Source organism: Eubalaena glacialis, chromosome 9 (assembly GCF_028564815.1).
Source record: "Eubalaena glacialis isolate mEubGla1 chromosome 9, mEubGla1.1.hap2.+ XY, whole genome shotgun sequence".
NCBI classification, from domain to species: Eukaryota; Metazoa; Chordata; class Mammalia; order Artiodactyla; family Balaenidae; genus Eubalaena; species Eubalaena glacialis.
In genome coordinates, this window is record NC_083724.1 from 99,095,090 (window position 1) to 99,115,962 (window position 20,873).

General features: G+C 39.2%; 1 long non-coding RNA gene across 3 annotated transcripts in view; it reads left to right on the plus strand.

Annotated features, from left to right (window-relative positions):
• LOC133098008 (uncharacterized) overlaps positions 1-20,873 on the plus strand; it is an 82,073-nt gene that overhangs the window by 52,887 nt on the left and 8,313 nt on the right. For 2 of the 3 annotated variants that reach the window (XR_009702097.1, XR_009702096.1), the window contains exon 3: positions 15,602-15,730. This is a non-coding gene — a long non-coding RNA (uncharacterized LOC133098008). Of the gene's footprint in view, positions 1-12,014; positions 12,482-15,601; positions 15,731-20,873 lie in introns of those variants that run through there. The other variant, XR_009702095.1, reaches the window with a different exon arrangement.

Below are 20,873 nucleotides of genomic sequence, written 5' to 3' on the forward strand. Positions count from 1 at the left end.
GTGAAGCCATCTGGTCCTGGGCTTTTGTGTGTTGGAAGATTTTTAATCACAGTTTCAATTTCAGTGCTTGTGATTGGTCTGTTCATATTTTCTATTTCTTCCTGGTTCAGTCTCGGCAGGTTGTGCATTTCTAAGAATCTGTCCATTTCTTCCAGGTTGTCCATTTTATTAGCATAGAGTTGCTTGTAGTAATCTCTTATGATCGTTTGTATTTCTGCAGTGTCAGTGGTTACTTCTCCTTTTTCATTTCTAATTCTATTAATTTGAGTCTTCTCCTTTTTTCTCTTGATGAGTCTGGCTAATGGTTTATCAATTTTGTTTATCTTCTCAAAGAACCAGCTTTTAGTTTCATTGATCTTTGCTATTGTTTCCTTCATTTCTTTTTCATTTATTTGTGATCTGATCTTTATGATTTCTTTCCTTCTGCTAGCTTTGGGGTTTTTTTGTTCTTCTTTCTCTAATTGCTTTAGGTGCAAGGTTAGGTTGTTTATTCGAGATGTTTCCTGTTTCTTGATATAGGCTTGTATTGCTATAAACTTCCCTCTTAGAACTGCTTTTGCTGCATCCCATAGGTTTTGGATCGTCGTGTCTCCATTGTCATTTGTTTCTAGGTATTTTTTGATTTCCCCTTTGATTTCTTCAGTGATCACTTCGTTATTAAGTAGTGTATTGTGTAGCCTCCATGTGTTTGTATTTTTTACAGATCTTTTCCTGTAATTGATATCTAGTCTCATAGCGTTGTGGTCGGAAAAGATACTTGATACGATTTCAATTTTTTTAAATTTACCAAGGCTTGATTTGTGACCCAAGATATGATCTATCCTGGAGAATGTTCCATGAGCACTTGAGAAAAATGTGTATTCTGTTGTTTTTGGGTGGAAAGTCCTATAAATATCAATTAAGTCCATCTTGTTTAATGTATCATTTAAAGCTTGTGTTTCCTTATTTATTTTCATTTTGGATGATCTGTCCATTGGTGAAAGTGGGGTGTTAAAGTCCCCTACTATGATTGTGTTACTGTCAATTTCCCCTTTTATGGCTGTTAGTATTTGCCTTATGTATTGAGGTGCTCCTATGTTGGGTGCATAAATATTTACAATTGTTATACCTTCCTCTTGGATCGATCCCTTGATCATTATATAGTGTCCGTCTTTGTCTCTTGTAATTGTCTTTATTTTAAAGTCTATTTTGTCTGATATGAGAATTGCTACTCCAGCTTTCTTTTGATTTCCATTTGCATGGAATATCTTTTTCCATCCCCTCACTTTCAGTCTGTATGTGTCTCTAGGTCTGAAGTGGGTCTCTTGTAGACAGCATATATATGGGTCTTGTTTTTGTATCCATTCAGCCAGTCTGTGTCTTTTGGTGGGAGCATTTAATCCATTTACATTTAAGGTAATTATCGATATGTATGTTCCTATTCCCATTTTCTTAAATGTTTTGGGTTTGTTATTGTAGGTGTTTTCCTTCTCTTGTGTTTCTTGCCTAGAGAAGTTCCTTTAGCATTTGTTGTAAAGCTGGTTTGGTGGTGCTGAACTCTCTCAGCTTTTGCTTGTCTGTAAAGGTTTTAATTTCTCCATCAAATCTGAATGAGATCCTTGCTGGGTAGAGTAATCTTGGTTGTAGGTTTTTCTCCTTCATCACTTTAAGTATATCCTGCCACTCCCTTCTGGCTTGCAGCGTTTCTGCTGAAAGATCAGCTGTTAACCTTATGGGGATGCCCTTGTGTGTTATCTGTTGTTTTTCCCTTGCTGCTTTTAATATGTTTTCTTTATATTTAATTTTTGATAGTTTGATTAATATGTGTCTTGGTGTGTTTCTCCTTGGATTTATCCTGTATGGGACTCTCTGTGCTTCCAGGACTTGATTAACTATTTCCTTTCCCATATTAGGGAAGTTTTCAACTATAATCTCTTCAAATATTTTCTCAGTCCCTTTCTTTTTCTCTTCTTCTTCTGGGACCCCTATAATTCGAATGTTGGTGCGTTTAATGTTGTCCCAGAGGTCTCTGAGACTGTCCTCAGTTCTTTTCATTCTTTTTTCTTTATTCTGGTCTGCAGTAGTTATTTCCACCATTTTATCTTCCAGGTCACTTATCCGTTCTTCTGCCTCAGTTATTCTGCTATTGATCCCATCTAGAGTATTTTTAATTTCATTTATTGTGCTTGTCATCGTTTCTTGGTTCCTCTTTAGTTCTTCTACGTCCTTGTTAAATGTTTCTTGCATTTTGTCTATTCTATTTCCAAGACTTTGGATCATCCTTACTATCATTATTCTGAATTCTTTTTCAGGTAGACTACCTATTTCCTCTTCATTTGTTAGGTCTGGTGTGTTTTGACCCTGCTCCTTCATCTGCTGTGTGTTTTTCTGTCTTCTCATTTTGCTTATCTTACTGTGTTTGGGGTCTCCTTTTCACAGGCTGCAGGTTCGTAGTTCCCGTTGTTTTTGGTATCTGTCCCCAGTGGCTAAGGTTGGTTCAGTGGGTTGTGTAGGTTTCCTGGTGGAGGGAACTAGTGCCTGTGTTCTGGTGGATGAGGCTGGATCTTGTCTTTCTGGTGGGTTCGTCCACGTCTGGTGGTGTGTTTTGGGGTGTCTGTGGCCTTATTATGATTTTAGGCAGCCTCTCTGTTAATGGATGGGGCTGTGTTCCTCTCTTGCTAGTTGTTTGGCATAGGGTGTCCAGCACTGTAGCTTGCTGGTCGTTGAGTGAAGCTGGGTCTTGATGTTGAGATGGAGATCTGTGAGAGATTTTCGCCGTTTGGTATTACGTGGAGCTGGGAGGTCTCTTGTGGACCAGTGTCCTGAAGTTGGCTCTCCCACCTCAGAGGCACAGCCCTGATGCCTGGCTGGAGCACCAAGAGCCTTTCATCCACACGGCTCAGAATAAAAGGGAGAAAAAATGGAAAGAAAGAAAAAAAGAGGATAAAATAAAATAAAATAAAGCAATATAATAAAAAATAAGAAAAAAAATTATTAAGAGTAAATTTATTAAGAAAAAAAATTTTTTTTAATTTTTAAAAATAGATTTATTAATTTTTTATACTAAAAATAAGAAAAAAATTATTTAGAAAAAATTTATTAAGAAAAAAAATTTTTTAATTTTTTAAAATAAAAAATATGAAAAAACTTATTAAAAATTTTTTTTAAAAATAGAAAATAAGGAAAAAATTATTAAGAAAACATTTATTAGGGAAAAAAAAAATTTTAAGCCAAAAAAAAACAAACAAACAAACAAACAAACAAAAAAAAAAAAAAAAAAGGACGGACCTAACCCTAGGACTAACGGTGAGAGCAAAGCTATACAGACAAAATCTCACCCAGAAGCATACACATCTACACTCACTAAAAAAAGGAAAAAGGGGAAAAGTTAATATATCCTGCTCCCAAAGTCGATCTCCTAAATTTGGGATGATTCGTTGTCTATTCAGGTATTCAACAGATGCAGGCACATCAAGTTGTTTGTGGAGCTTTAATCCGCTGCTTCTGAGGCTGCTGGGAGAGATTTCCCTTTCTCTTCTTTGTTCGTACAGCTCCCGGGGTTCAGCTTTGGATTTGGACCCGCCTCTGCATGTAGGTCCCCTGAGGGCGTCTGTTCCCCACCCAGACAGAACGGGGTTAAAGGAGCAGCTGATTCGGGGGCTCTGGCTCAGTCAGGCCGGGGGGAGGGAGCGGTACGGAGGAGGCGGGGCGAGCCTGCGGCGGCAGAAGCCGGCGTGACGTTGCAGCAGCCTGAGGCGCGCCGTGCGCTCTCCCGGGGAAGTTGTCCCCGGATCACGGGAGCCTGGCCGTGGCGGGCTGCACAGGCTCCCGGGAGGGGCGGTGTGGATGTGACCTGTGCTCGCCCACAGGCTGTTTGGTGGCGGCAGCAGCAGCCTTAGCGTCTCATGCCCGTCTCTGGGGTCCGCGCTGATAGCCGCGGCTCGCGCCCATCTCTGGAGTTCGTTTAAGTGGCTCTCTGAATCCCCTCTCCTTGCACGCCACGAAACAAAGAGGCAAGAAAAAGTCTCCTGCCTCTTCGGCAGCTGCAGACTTTTTCTCGTGCACCCTCCCGGCTAGTTGTGGTGCGCTAGACCCTTCAGGCTGTGTTCACGCAGCCAACCCCAGTCCTCTCCCTGGGATCCGACCGAAGCCCGCGCCTCAGCTCCCAGCCCCCGCCCGCCCCGGCGGGTGAGCAGACAAGCCTCTCGGGCTGGTGAGTGCTGCTCGGCGCCGAGCCTCTGTGCGGGAATCTCTCCGTTTTTCCCTCTGCGTCCCTGTTGCTGTGGGATCCGCGCTGATAGCCGCGGCTCGCGCCCGTCTCTGGAGCTCGTTTAGGCGGCGCTCTGAATCCCCTCTCCTTGCGCGCCGCGAAACAGAGGCAAGAAAAATTCTCTTGCCTCTTTGGCAGCTGCAGTCTTTTTCCCGGACTCCCTCCCGGCTAGCACCGAAGCCCGAGCCCCAGCTCCCAGGCCCCGCCCGCCCCGGCGGCTGAGCAGACAAGCCTCTCGGGCTGGTGAGTGCTAGTCGGCACCGCTCCTCTGTGCGGGAATCTCTCCGCTTTGCCCTCCGCACCCCTGTTGCTGCGCTCTCCTCCGTGGCTCTGAAGCTTCCCCCCTCCGCCACCCGCAGTCTCCGCCCGCGAAGGGGCTTCCTAGTGTGTGGAAACCTTTCCTCCTTCACAGCTCCCTCCCACTGGTGCAGGCCCCGTCCCTATTCTTTTGTCTCTGTTATTTCTTTTTTCTTTTGTCCTACCCAGGTACGTGGGGAGTTTCTTGCCTTTTGGGAGGTCTGACGTCTTCTGCCAGCGTTCAGTGGGTATTCTATAGGAGCAGTTCCACGTGTAGATGTATTTCTGATGTATCTGTGGGGAGGAAGGTGATCTCTGCATCTTACTCTTCCGCCATCTTCTCCGACCACTCCCCCCCCACCCCGGTAATATGTTTTGAAAGCAGGAATTGTGATCCCTTGAGCTTTATTCTTCAAAAGATTGTTTTGGCTATTTGGGGTCTTTTGTGGTGCCCTATGAATTTTTGGATTGCTTTTTCTATTTCTGTATTGAACACCATTGGGATTGTAATAGAGACTTCATTGAATCTGTGGACCACTATGGTAGTATGTACATTCTAAAAATAGTAATCATGAACATTGGATGTCTTTCCATATTATCAGTGTCTTCTTTAATTTTCCTCATCATTTTTTTATACTTTTCAGTGTACAGGTCTTTCACCTCTGGTTAAGTTTACTTCTAAGTATTGTATTCTTTGTATTGAAGTTGATAATGGGTTTGTTTTCTTAATTTACTTTTCAGATTTTTCACTGTTAGTGAGTAGAAACGTAATTGACTTCTGTATGTTGATTTTTATGTATTTCCACTTTACTGAGTTCGTTTTCTGTGGAGTTGGTAAGACTTTATACCAATAGAATTGTGTCATCTACAAAGATAATTTTACTTCTTCCTTTCTAATGTGAATGTCCTTTATTTCTTCTCCTTACTTAATTTATCTGTCTAGGATGTCCAGAACTATGCTGAATAAAAGTGGCAAGATTGGACATCCTTGCCTTCCTGTTCATAAAGGAAAAGCTGTCACTTTTTCACTATTGAGTTTGATATTAGCTGTGGCCTTTTCATATTTGGCCTTCTTTATGTTCATTTCCTTCTATTCCTAGTTTATGGAGGATTTTTATCTAAAAGAATGTTGAGTTTTTTCCAAATCGTTTTTCTGCATCTGTTGAGATGATCATGTGGGGGGGTTTTGTTTTGTTTTTTTCATTCTGATAATGTCATGTACCATGACATTGATTGATTTATGGATACTGAACCATCCTTGAATCCCAGGGTCATATGTATAATTCACTTGGTCATATGTATAATCCCACTTGGTCATATGTATAATCCATTTAATGTGCTGTTTAATTTGATTTGCTAGTACTTTGATGAGGTTTTTAACATCTGTGTGCATCAGGGATATTTTATCTTTTCTTGTAGTGTCTTTGTCTGGTTTTGATATCAGGGTAATGCTGGCCTTGTAAAATTAGTTTGGAAGAGTTCACAGTTTTTCAGTATTTAGCAAGAGTTTGGTATGGTTTGAATATGTCCTTCCAAATTTCATATGTTAAAAACCTAATGCCTGATGTGATAGTAATAGTAGGTGGGGCCTTTGGGAGTTGCTTAGGTCATGAGGGCAGAGCACTCATAAATGGGATTAGTGCCCTTATTTTTTTTTTAATAAAAGGCTCCAAAGGTACCTCTAGCCCCTTCCATGATGTGAGAACACAGGGAGAAGGTACCGACTATGAGTCAGAAAGAATAGTCTCATCCAAGTGTGATGATGCCATAATGTCAGACTTCCGGCCTCCAGAATAGTGAGCTATTATTTATAAGCTGCTCAGTCAGTGATATTTTGTTAGAGTATCCCAAATGGAGTAAGCAAGAGTTTCAGAAAGATTGGCATTAATCTTTTTCAAATGATGACAGAATTCATTGTGAAGACATCTGATCTTGGGCTTTTCTCTGCTGAGAGATTTTTGATTACTGATTAAATCTCCTTACTAGTTATAGATCTCTTGAGGTTTTCTATTTCTTTTTTACTTAATCTTTGCAGGTTGTGTGTTTCTAGGAATTATCCATTTCTTCTAGGTTATCCAATTTCATGGCATACAATTAATCATAACAGTCCCTTATAATCCTTTTTATCTCTGTGGAATCCATTTTATGTTTCCTTTCATACCTGTTTGATTTTATTGGGAACTTCTCTCTCTCTCTCTCTCTGTCTCTTTGTTAGACTAGCTAAAGATTTGTCAATCTTTGTTTTTCTTTTTAAAAAACTCAGCTCTTAGTTTCATTAATCTTTTCTATTGTTTTTCTAGTCTCTATTTCATTTATTTCTGCTCTGCTCTTTATTTCCTTCGCTCTGCTAAATTTGGGCTTACTTTGTTCTTCTCTTTTCTAGTTTCTTGAGGTATGATGTTAGGTTATTTATTTGAGATTTTTCTTTTATCTTAATCTAGGGATTTATGACTATAAACTTCCCTTGTAGAACTGCTTTTGATGTATCCCATATGTTTTGGTATACTGTTTTCATTTTAATTTTTCTCAAGATATTTTCTAATTTCTCTTTTCATTTTTGGAAACAAAATAATCTTTCTCAAGATTATATTATTTAATTTCCACACATTTGTAAATTTTCCAGCTTTTTTATGTTGCTTTTTATTTACATTCCATGGTGGACAGAAAAAATACTTAGTATAATTCAGTCTTGCTAATTTTATTAAGACTTGTTTTTTGACCTAATATGTGATCTAGGAGAAAGTTCCATGTATAGTTGAGAATAATATCTAACTGTTCGGTGGAATTTTCTATATATGGCTTTTAGGTCCATTTGGTTTATAATGTTGTTGAAAGTTAGCTGTTTCTTTATTGATTTTATGTCTGTATGTTCTACCCATTACTGAAAATGTTCTTGTGACACTTCAAAAATTCGTATCAGGGATCTCTCATTGACTCCATGCTGGCCCACAGTGAAGCTAAAAATAGTATTTCCTCCAGGCATTCTTTTTCTTTAAGCTACAATGCAAAGAGACAGAATGACAGGTGTTTCCCTTCAATTACTTAGAGTTTGACACTCCCCCCTTTTGTTTCTGTTCTATTTTTTTTTAATATTTATTTATTTGGCTGTGCCAGGTCTCAGTTGTGGCAGGCGGGATCTTCGTTGCAGCATGTGCGATCTAGTTCCCTGATCAGGGTTCAAACCCAGTCCCCCTGCATTGGGAATGCGGAGTCTTTTTTTTTTTTTTTTTTTTTTAAATTGGAGTATATTTGCTTTACAGTGTTGTGTTAGTTTCTGTTGTACAGGAAAGTGAATCAGCTATACATATACATATATCCCCTCTTTATTGGATTTCCTTCCCATTAAGGTCACCACAGAGCCCTGAGTAGAGTTCCCTGTGCTATACAGTAGGCTCTCATTAGTTATCTATTTTATACATAGTATCAATAGTGTATATATGTCAATCCCAGTCTCCCAATTCATCCCACATCCCCTTTCCCCCTTGGTATCCATGCGTTTGTTCTCTCCATCTGTGCCTCTATTTCTGCTTTGTAAATAAGATCGTCTATACCAATTTTTTCAGATTCCAAATATATGCGTTAATATACGATATTTGTTTTTCTCTTTCTGACTTACTTCACTATGTATGACAGTCTCTAGGTCCATCCACATCTCTACAAATGACCCAATTTTGTTGCTTTTTATGGCTAATATTCCACTGTATATATGTACATATCTTCTTTATCCATTCCTCTGCTGATGGACATTTAGGTTGTTTCTGTGTCCTGGCTATTGTGAATAGGGCTGCTGTGAACATTGGGGTGCACTTGTCTCTTCTTTCTCTTTAAGCTACAATGCAAAGAAACAGAAGAACAGGTGTTTCCCTTTAATTACTTAGAGTTTGACACCGCCCCCCCCCCCTTTGTTTCTGTTCTGAACACTGGCCACAAAATAGTTACAGTTTGGCACAATACTTGCCAATGAAATACCACCTGAGAGATTCGGAGAACGTACTTGTTTTCCTGATCCAGCATGGCTCCTTCCAACTTTTGTTGTCCTTTATAGGTCAATCATACACACTTGAAAGCAAAATAACACTTTCCAAAGATGATGTGGCAGGGTGATAAAACTTACCTGGGTCCTTCATCACATCATTGAGCTGTCTCTCCAACCCTGGATTTCTTATTAGGTGAGAAGAATAAACTGCAATATATTTAAGCCACTGCCGTATAATTTCCTGTATTCTTGGTAAAGAATGACCCACCTGGAAATGGCATTTCGAGGTGCAGACCCCAATATTTAAAATTGGCTGAATGGGGGTAGAAGAGAATATTCAGTTCTTCCAGGCAAGAAAATTATAGATCTTTATTACAAGGTGATGAAAATGTGTGACCAAACAGGTACGTACTTATTCTGGGACACAAAATATAGGGTAAGGAGAAATGATAAAAGAAAAAAATCTAGAATTTTAACTTGGGTGTGTTATCTTTTGCTACTTTCTATGCAGTCCTCAAAGGCAGGGGTGATTTCAGATTTCAGCCAACCATTCTGCTTAAGACATGGAAGAATGAAATATAGCTTTGCTAAGAGAACATTCTCTAACTGCAGGCTGTAATGTATATTGAATCGAAGAGTCATGATTTGGAGTTCTGTGAGTTGAAATAATAACAGCTAACGTTTATGTGATACTCCCTACATGCTAAACACTGTTGTAAGCACTTTACATTTATTAACATATTTAATCCTCACAACAGCCCTGTGAGATGGGTGCCATTATTTGCAACATCCTTCCCCTATTGACAGATTTCTAAATGGAGGCCCAGAGAGGTTAACTACCTTGCTCCTAAGATCACACATATAAACTAGGATTTGAACCCTGGTTATCTGGCTTCAAATTCCATGATCTCCAAACCTACCCTATAGCACTTCTCTTCCCCAAACTGAAAAGATTACAGAGTGGCTACTACCCGTATTTACAGGGTATAAGAAGAGAATGCCCAGCCATTCTTAAGCGAACACCTGGGACTGTTCATAATTACCTCAAGGCAATTCAGTTAAGGGAAAAGGGGATAAATCATAGAGGCCAGCTGATAAATGCAAAATCTTAACAGGCTTAAAAATGTTTAGAAAAAAACAGTTGATGACTGTTACATGTGGGATGCACCAGAAATACAACTGGGATCTGCAACATGAGTTTAATGAGTTTAACTGAGGTCACATCTGGCTTGATGTGAGGATGCTGAGAGCCTTGTGAGGGAGAAAAGTTTATCCCATGCCGCTACAGAGACCACACACTCTGAATTCTCCTGTAAGGGAGATTGGGGTTCATCATCTCCTCTACAGCAGCAGTGGCACTAAGCTACAGCTGCCTAATGCCATAGTTCTTGGTTACTATTTTTTCAGGACTTCTGCAATGCTAGAGGTTGCACTGTCCAGTGCCTCCACTTCCTCATCAGCAGTCACTGCTGAAGCATACCAGGGATTAGGAATAGTCCATCTAACACTACACGTGGGGTCATCCTTGACTCTAGCTAAAAGGTGATTCATCTCTACAATCTCGTCTGCTTCTTAGGACTACTGCCAGTACCAACTGCATTATGTCAGGCTCACCAGAAGCAAAACTTCAATCGGGACACATGGGACAATGATTGAGAGAATGCTCTCATAAACAGGGGAGTGGGGAAGACAGGATAGGGCAGGGGGAAAAAACAAAGCAAAGATGTGATCTGGAAAGTAACATCAGCTTGGTCCCCAAGGGACCTCTGGAACATGAATGGCAAACAGAGTTGGTCCCCCTGGAGACAAGAGGGCTGTATTTGACACCCCCACCTGCACCACCAGTCACTAGTTTCTGGCTGATACCACAGATGTGTGAGTTACTGAGTGAGGCAGTATGTGCCTAGTTAGGGGCAATTCCCTGAGAAGGCGGCAGCTGTGAACCATTAGTACCAACACTCACAGCCACCAGGGAAGAGGTGCCCCACCCCAGTGAAGGCACCTACGGGCCTCCAAGAGCCTCCACTACAGAGATTTAAAAGGAAGAACAAAAACCAGTGGAGCTCAAAGAACTTTAGAGGTAGGGCCAAGGGGCAAGCACTATCTCAAAGTTAGCCTAAGCTCCCCGTTCTCAGTCCCCACTGTGGACCTGGGCCTCTCATGAACAGGAAAGGTCCAGCCCCTGCAGCCATTGGAGCAAGAGATTCATGGTCTAAAAGCATAAATGAGTACCCAATTCTTTTTCCAAAGACTCATATAACACCCTATGTGGGAAACCCTATATCCTGGAGCCACATGTCCCTTTGTGCCACCTCTTCTCCTCCTGGACCATTTCTTCTGAGAGGCCTTTGCACACTTCAGTCTGGTTCCTTCTGGGATGGAACAGGGATACAGGGAAGGGTGAGTGCTGATTCCAAACCCCCACACTCCTGGGAGACCCAGGAAGGAATAAACAGTGGCTTGGTGAGGAAACCCAGAAGCTTCCTAAGTAGGCTGAAAAGACAGACCCTTTACCTGTGCTTGGCTGGGCCCAACCATAGGCCAGGCCTTACAGTGCCTCTAAGAGATTGTGTGGACTTAGTAGAAAACAATTTTTTCCTTTCTTTCTACCATTTGAAAAAAGTAGTTGACTGGGTTTTTGTTTGTTTGTTTCCATATGGAAGAGAATCAGCACCGTAGTTACTTAGAATAAGGAGGTGCCATTTTCTCTGTTTTGACCCCAGAACACAACACACCCCACACACACTAGTACACACATGCATGTGTGCACATGCACAACTTCCCTGTGGCTTTAGCTCTGGCTCTGGGAGATGCAGCTAAGGCCAAGAGGCTTTATTGGAAACATGGTAATTATAAGGCCCTGGTCCCCATCTCCAGGTAGTCCCAAGCTATCCCCACCAAAGCTGACCCAGGGTCATCTCAAGGTCTAGACACTGCCAGTCGAGCTGTTGGAGCCAGTGACCTGTCTATTCTTCTTCCATCTATCCACTCAAGATTTTCTAATTTCCTAAAACTGAAAACTCTTTCCTTTTTTCCATGGAAATCCCCCTGAGCCAACAAAGCCTTCGGGCCTAGGGAGATTGACCCTGCATGATCACTCAGTGCCTGAGGCAAAGGGATATGGCCAGTCCTGGGCAGAGCATTGTCAAGATTTGGGACATTGGGGCACTGGGGATTAGAGTGAGGGAGCAGGGCTAAAGAGACAGTGCCCTGGATGGATATAAAGCTGGGTGCTCCAGATCTTCAGTCCATGACTAGAGGACTAGGGAGGGTGTGGCTGAAGGTCCTGAATCCTGGGGCTGGATCACTGGCACATAAGCATAGCGAACAGGATGGGGCCAAGGGTTGCAGGGCTTGGGGGGTGTGGGTGGATGCCCTTCACTGGCATTGTGGGAAGCTGAGTGTGTGGCTCGGGGCTCTCGTTCAGCTGTTGGAGGACTTAGGAAGGCTTGAGAATGAAGGCCATTATAATATTGCTCTCCCTTCCCACAGAACCAGAGTCCAGAACAAACAGACACTGACTCCTCCCATGTCTCCCAAGAGGCTGAATACCATGGGGTTCTCAACATTTGAAACAGACACTGACTCCTCCCATGTCTCCCAAGAGGCTGAATACCATGGGGTTCTCAACATTTGAGTGAATGAGGTATAGCTGTCGAAAGAAGTGGAGAGAGATCCATGTGGGAAATGAATTGGAAGGTGTTTCCCCCATCTTAGACAAGTATTTCCTAGAGGATTATGCGCTGGATTCTCTATCACGATGTGTGGACTTGGCAGTAAAACACAAAGACACAGTCTAGGCCTGCAACCCCTTAAAGGATTTTGGTTCCTGGTGACTCCAATCAATCCAAGACCTGCTTTTCACAGTGTTTTTTTTTAACTGTTGTAAATGGAAAAATTTCCACCTAAAATAGTTCTAGCAGATGTCAAATTTGTATGCCTTCTTCCATTTCCTTGCTTCTGTCCACCTGAAGCTGATGAAAAATACCATGAACCTTAAATAAACTCAGTATACCAGGCCTTTCCAGACCTACCTGATTCTTTCTTCATCAATCAAAAATGAGATGTATTTTATGAACCGTCTATAACACTGGGCAGCAAACTACAGCCAACCAGGTGTTTTGTAAATAAAGGTCTATTAGACCACAGCCACACTCTGTCTTCATGTTGTGTCTATGGCAGCTTTCACATACAACAACAAAGGTGAGTAGTTGCAACACAGAACATAAAGGCTACAAAGACTAAAATATTTACGACCGGACACTTTTACAGAAAACTACTCATTCCATCTGGTCTAAGAGGCTAGCTTTCAATACTAACAAGAAGAACTACCATGAAACCCCTTCCTAACACTTAAAAGCCCCTCAGCAAACTATTCAGTAAATTGTTTGTTCTGTGTGTGCGTGTGTGTGTGTGTGTGTTGCTAGACCTAGAAGCTCCTGTGAAATGGCCTTGATAATCACTCACAAGTGCTGACCCTGCTGGACTTTCACTGTGAAAGTGAACATCCTTTCAGTCAGAGGTCCCACCATGGTTGGTCTCTAGTTCAGCTCATTGAACTATCAGTCAGTTTATTTTGTTAAGCTAGGCTGTCCACATTTTCAAAACTCGTGGCAGGTATGTACATTTCTGGCCTGCAGTTTCCAAGAAATACTTTGTTGTAATTCTAAAGTTCTGACAGCTGAGCTTTCAGTATTGCACTACTGTCTACTTGTCTGTGATTTGTCTGTGACGGGGAGAGAAAAGCAGCCACTGCCTTCTCCTTGGCCTGTTTATACTCCCGGCTAGGCATGAAGTCTAAGGCCAGTGGTAAACGACACATCATTACAGGTGTGCCGTTCAGTGTCTTCTGTATAAAATATGGTGAATGATTTAAATACAGTTAACGCTGCCCTTATGGGAGCCATAGCCTCTAATAAGACTGTTCATTCATCATAATTTTTGTGCCTATCTAGTAATGTGGCAAATTTTAACTAAGCGTGCTTAAGGGGACTTACCTGGTGATGCAGTGGTTAAGAATCCACCTGCCAATGCAGGGGACATGGGTTCGATCCCTGGTCCAGGAAGATCCCACATGCTGTGGAGCAACTAAGCCCATGTGCCACAACTACTGAGCCCGCATGCTACAACTGCTGAAGCCTGCACACCTAGAGACCGTGCTCCTCAGCAAGACAAGCCACTGCAATGAGACGCCCGTGCACTGCAACAAAGAGTAGCCCCCGCTCGCCGCAACTAGAGAAAGCCCATGCACAGGAATAAACACCCAACACAGCCAAAAATAAATAAATAAATTTAAAAATAAATAAAAAATAAAACCATGCTGTTGCTATTAAAAAAATAAATAAATAAATAAAAGTGATTAAGAATTACAAAGTCCACTTTGGGAAACCCTAAACCTTAACATGGTTTTGAACACCCAGAATTCCTCAATAAAAGGAAAAATAAAAAATAAAATGTTACTATAGTAATACTTTTCAGTTAATCATAAAAATTTTCAGGACATAGAGAAGAATTAATCAGTTGGTAAATTCTTTTATAATCTACAGCTGCTCTTGTGCCAATTGATTTTTCAGACCAATAAGTACTTCAATAATTATACATGAACTCAAATGTTCCAAAGGAAAAAGAAGAAAATCCATGTCTAATGGCTCCTTAAACAAATTTTTCCTTCTGCATCTGCAGTTCTGAGGAATAAAAGTATAGCAGTGAGTTAAATGAATGACCATAGACAGTGAATTACAACAGAAGAAAGAATGCTATGCATTTACTGCTTTAAAACAATTTAAAGAATTTTAAGACTTGGTCCATAAATGTAAAAGGGAAGACATTTTTAATATTAGACAACTTTCATAATATATTGTCTCCACGATTTTATCACAATATACAAGTAATGTTAGCATAATATACTTTATATAAATCTGTCATAGTTTCTCACAAAAAGCCTAATTAATCGAAATATCTTCAATTTCCTATGTATGTTGTTTTGGTCAAATAAAACAAAAAAATAAATTTAAGATAAAAATATAAACATGCATTCAAACTAGTCAGAAAACCAGTGGTTTAGTGATTTGTAGACAGTGCAACATATCATCTGAACCTATAGAGCTACTTTACAGAAAGTCTATGTAAATTTTAAAAATGTGTTCCTTGAAGATTTTAACATCAAGATTGACACATTGGTCTTTAAAATTTTTTTTGAATTTAACATCCAAGATCTTTTACTGAAACCTTGAAAATCACTAATGAACATGTTTTGGCTAAAGTTTCCTATGGAAATCAGAATTTTAAAATTGAGTAAACAAACATACTTATTTACCATGCAATAATTTTACTTCTATTCTTTCCTACAAATATCAGGGGTCAGCAAACGTAGAAGACCACACAGTAAATATTTTAGCCTTTAAAGACTATACTACTTCTGCTGCAAATAATCAACTCTGGTGTTGTAGTATGAAAGCAGCCATAGACAACAAACAAACAGGTGAGACCCTGTAAGAACAAAACTGTATTTACAAAAACAGGTAGTGGGCCAGACTGGACCCACAGGCAGGCACATGCCAACCCCTATATGCATAATCTTTAATCTTTAAAGGCTTAAATTCTGAAATTTACAGTATCAAGGTAGAATTTACATTATCTTAATATAAGATAATTTTGTAATTATGTAATTTTATTCATGATTGAAAATTAAAGCTTTAATTATCCTACACTATATGCATGATTATCGAATGTCTACATACATACATACACTGGAATGATGATGCTAAGAAGAAAAAAAGTTTAAATATGGAAAAAGGGAGGACATGAAAACTATGACTTTATGTACACTAGCTGTTCATCATATGAATAAATAAATAAATATTGTTGGTTTTTGTATACTCAGGAAAAACAAGCTTAATTTTGCCTGACTTACAAGAATACTTTCAATTTCCAAGAGTCCTTTTGTGCTTTGAATCTTCCTATAACCATACTCCTCAGGCTTTTTTCTTTTTTTTTAGGTTTTATTATATTCTACTTTGTAACGGCTGTGTTCCCAAACTATGAAGTACAATTTCAGCGATATACTACTATTGGCTTAGTTTTGCAGGATGAAGAACAGGAGACATAATGTCAAAATGATGGAAAACATCAAATTAACTGAAGTTTATTGGAGGGTCCTCTCATACCCATGTTCAAGAAAGGCAACTGATGTATGTTGTCGTGAAATGGTAAGTAAGCCACCACCTGTTGGGGCAGGGGGCAATGGTCAGAACATTCTGGCACACAACTGTTTAGTTACAAAGGGTCTCCATGTGTCTTCAGAATCTCTCAGGGTGATGACCTCTCTGCTTCCTGCTAGCAGAAAGCAGAGAGGTCTGCTTATGCTATATGCTCCTATCCTAACTTCAAACACTCCTTAGATTTGCACAACCATACCAGCTATAAGATTACAATCAGTAATCTTACTGATTACAGTCAGTAGCCCATAGATTGCGGAGACAGCTCATTTGTGGAGAGAGAATTTCATTTGCTATCATCTATCTACATCCTTGAAATTTCCCTTAAGGATAATTCATAAACCTAACAAAAATCTCACCACCACCACCCATTTCTTTTTCTGCTCTTTCCCACAAATAAAAGAACATGGGACTAAAGAAGGTAAGGGAGGAGAGCGGGGGAGAGAGAGAGAGAAGCAGCAAACTCATAAGGCCCTAGAATATTACCTTGAAGCCAAAGCAGGCCATAGTGCATTCATATGCAGAGGGAGATAAAGTAATGAGGGCTTCCAGAAGAGAAAGGAGGGGAAAAAGAGGGAAGGATAGAAATATAAAGCGTAGTAGTCAGTGTTCTCCAGAGAAATGCAACCAACAGGATGTGTATATAGAGAAGAATTGATTCATTTTAAGGAACTTCACTCGATTTTGGAGGCACGGTGAATCCAAAATCTGACGGGAGAGGCCAGCAAGCCTGGAAACTCAGGAAAGAGTTGTGGTTTGAGTCCAAAGGCAGACTTCTGGCAAAATTCCTTGTTGCTTGGGGAAGATGAGTCTTTGTTCTATTATGCCTTCAACTGATTTGATGAAGCCCACCCATATCCTAGAGAGTAAACTGCTTTACTCAAAGTCCAACAATTGAAATGTTAATCTCCTACAAAACATACCTTCACAGAAACATCCAGAGTGTTTAATCACATATCTGGGCACTGTGCCCCAGCCTAGATGACACGTAAAATTAACCATTAGTGGTGAGGAGAAAGGCCTGTGCATTGGGAGACAGGAAGAATCTTTTCTTTCTTTCTGATTACTCTATTTCATCGTGCATTCCTACAACGTATCAGGAATATGTGAGTTCCAACTAATTCAAATACTGTAAAATTCATAAAAGAAAAAAGGCCTAAAATGTGTCCTAAAAATTCTTCTCTAACGCTAATGGGATGGAGTATATCCAAGATTAGAGCAGGAGTCTCTACAGAGTTTTTATGGCTTAAAATTTACCTTGGTTCTCTTTTAAAAATAAAATTTTAATTTTGAGATAATTGTACATTCACATATAATTGTAAGAAATAAAATAGAGATCCTGTGTACCCTTCATGGTGTTCTCCAGTGGCAACATGTTGCAAAACTATAGTACAAGTATTTAACAAAAATATTCACATTGATACAATCCATCAATCATATTCAGGTTTCCAAGTTTCACATATATGAATTTGTGTGTGTGCATGTGTATATTTACCTCATGCAATTTTACCACATGCATATGTCCATTTTTCACCACTAAATACACAAGAGAGTTTCATTACCACAGAGACCCCTCATGTTGCCCTTTTAGTCACACCCACCTCTCTCCTGTCCCCCTAACCTCACCTTTAACCCATGTTAACCATTACTATTTTCTTCATAATTTTTTCACTTTAAGAAATATTATAGAAATGGAATCGTATAGTATGTAACCTACTGGGATTGGCTTTTTTCACTCAATGTAATTTTCTGGAAATTCATCCAGGTTGTTGCTTTTATCAATAGTTTGCTCTTTTTCATTGCTGAGTTCCTAATATTGAACCAGCCTAGGATATGTGGAATTAATTCTACTGGGTCATAAGGTATCATGCTATTTATACATGGTTTGATTTAATTTGCTAATTTTTTTGAGAATTCTTGCTTGTATCTTCATGAGAGATACTGGTATGTACTTTTACAGTTTTGTACTTTGTCTGCTTTTGGCATCAAGGTACAATGGCCTCATAAAATAAATTAGGAAATGTTCCCTCTTCTGTTTTCTGGAAGAGACTGTATAAAATTAATCCTTCTTCAAATGTTTTGTAGAATACTCCAGTGAAATCATCTGGGCCTGGATATTTCTCTTTCAGGAATTTTTAAATTATAAATTCAGTTTCCTTAGTGGTTATGTAACTATTCAGATAATCTATTTTATCTAGAATTTTGGAATGTGGTTTTTGAGGAATTATTCCATTTTCTCTAGACACAGAATTCGTGAGTATAGTAAAACTGTTCATAGTAATTCCTTATTACCCTTTTAATGGCTACAGGATCTATGGTGATATCCCATTTCATTCTTGATACTGATGATTTGTATCTTCTCTCTTATTTTTGTCATAATTATAAGAGATTCATCAATTTTATTTTCCTTTTTGAAGAACCAACTTTTTGTTTCCTTACCTTTTGTTTTTCTGTATGAATGATATTGATTTCTGTTTTTCTCTCTATTATTTCCATCCATCTGCTTCCTTTAGGTTTATTTTAAGCCACTTTTTCAAGTTTCTGCAGGTGTGAATTTAAACTACTGATATGAAACATTTAATGTATAATGTGAGCATTTAGTGCTATATATTTCCCCTCTCATCCTGGCTTTAGCAGCATTCTACAAGTTTGATATGTTGTATTTTCATTCAGTGCTAATGTCTTTTAAAATTATTTCCTTTGAAATGACTTCCTGTTTGACCCATGGTTTATTACTGTGTTGTTAAATTTCAGAGTCTTTGGAGGTTCTCCTGTTGTCTGTTGTTTATATCTAGTTTGATTCCATTGTGGTTAAAGAATATACCCTTTCATTTAAATTTGTTGAAGTGTGTTTTATGGCCCAGGATATGGACTGTCTTGGTGAATGTTTCATGGGTGCTGGAAAAACAAACATGTATTCTGCTGTTCTTGGGTGGAATGATATACATATGTGTGTGTGTGTGTGTGTGTGTGTGTGTGTGTGTATAAATTAGATCCTGGTGTTTGATTATGGTGTTCAGGTCTACTACATCCTTGTTGATTTTTGTTCCAGTAGTTCTGTCAGTTGATAGAACAATACCAACAATTGTCAATAGTAATGAATTTTCTCAATTTCTCTTTCTGCTCTATCAGTTTTTGCTTCATGCATTCTGTCATTTGGTCCATATACATATAGGAATGTTATATCTTCCTGGTGGATTGATTTATGATTATTAAGTAATGTCCCTTGTTGTCTCTAATAAATTTCTTTGCTCTGAAATCTACTTTAGTATACTACTGATTTTTAAAATTGACTGCATGATATGTCTTTTTCCACCCTTTTGCTTTCAGTCTACCTATGTCATTGACTTTGATAAACAGCATACAGTTATGATTTTTAATCCACCCTCACAATCTCTCTTTCGAATGGTGTAATGAGAACTGTTACTTGCTGATATGTTAGTGCTTAAGTTAGCCATTTTATTATTTATTTTACATTTGTTTCCTCTGGTTCTCATTTTTCTGTTACTTGTTTCTTGTTTTTCTGTGGGTTATTTGATTATTATTTAAGATTCCATTTGGATTCATTCTTAATGTTTTTTAGTGCATTTCTTTGTAGTTTTCTTAGTGGTTGCTCTGAGTATTACAGTATACATACATGCGTTTTCACGGTATATTACCACTTGTAGTTAAGTGTGAAAACATTACTTTCATTTAGGTCCCTTTATCTTTCCCATTTTTAAATATCATTTTCTAGAGTACCAGTATTATAATTTTTGCTTCAGTCATCACATGTGATTTTAAAATCTTGTGGGTAGAAGGAAGAGCTATTATATATACTCACATTTGTGTTCATTTTTTCTTCCTTCCTAATACTCCAGTATTTCTTTTTATCATTTACTTCCATTTGAAGAACTTCCTTTAGACATTGTTTAAGGGTAGGTCTGCTAGCAACAAATTCTTTTAGTTTTCGTTCATCTAAAAACATGTTCATTGCACTTCATTACTAAAGAATAGTTTTGCCAGATGCGCATTCATCAGTTGACAGTATTTTCTTTCAGCACTTGAAGAAAAAGATTGTGCCATCTCCTTGTGAGCTCCAACGTTTCATATGGTATCTGCTGTCATCTGAATTGGTGTGTTCCCCTCTCCCCCATGGGTAATGAGTCATTTCTTTCTGGCTGCTTTCAATATTTTTTTTGTTTTTAGTTTTCATAATTTTAAATATGATGTCTTAGTGTGGATATATTAGGATTTACTTAATAGTCACTTGGCTTCTTGAATCTGCACACTTAGGTCTTTTGCCAAATATGGGAAGTTTTCAGCCATTATTTCTTTAAATATTTTTTCAGTCCCATTCTCTCTTTCTGGGACTCTGATAACATAAATGTTAGCTTTTTTATCCTTGTCCCAGAGATTCTTTTTTTATCCCACTCTATTTACTCTCTCTTGTTCAGATTTGCTAAGTTCTATTGACCTGTCCTCAAATTCTCTGATTCCATTTTCTGTCATATCAACTGTACCATTGACCCACTCCAATGAGTTTTAAATTTTCTAATTTTTAGTTGTATCATTTTCACCTCACTTTTTGTATACCTTCTTTTTGTTGAAATTTTGTACTTTTTCCTTTGTTTCATTGTTTCAAGAGAACTTACAATTGCTTGAAGCATTTTGATGATGGCTGCTTTACTGTCCCATCTCAGTATTGGTGTCAGGTGATTGTCTTTTCTAATTTGTGATTCCTGGTTCTTGGTATGATGGGTAATTTTCTTTTGTATCCTGAACATTTAGCTATGATGTTAAGGGACTCTGCATCTTATTTAAATCTTTCATTTTAGCAGGAAGTCACTCTGTCTTTAGGTTTGGCCCCCAGGTCCTGGCCTAGCGCTATGGGCTGTGTTTGTTCCAATGACAGTTTTCAAAACTCTTGTGATACTATGAATGTGTTTGGTTTATTTGGTAACACTGTTGCTCCTCCCTGCTGGTATTTTTGGAGAGTGTGGATGGAGCTTCCCAAAACAGGCTTCTCTGTGTCTCTTGATAGGGGATGCTGTGGCCCAAAATAGGAAAAGTTTCACTGGCTGAGCCACTGATGTATCAGGGTCCCCCTTCCCAGTGTCTCCTGGCCACCTGGTATCTGTCAGTAGGGGAGGAG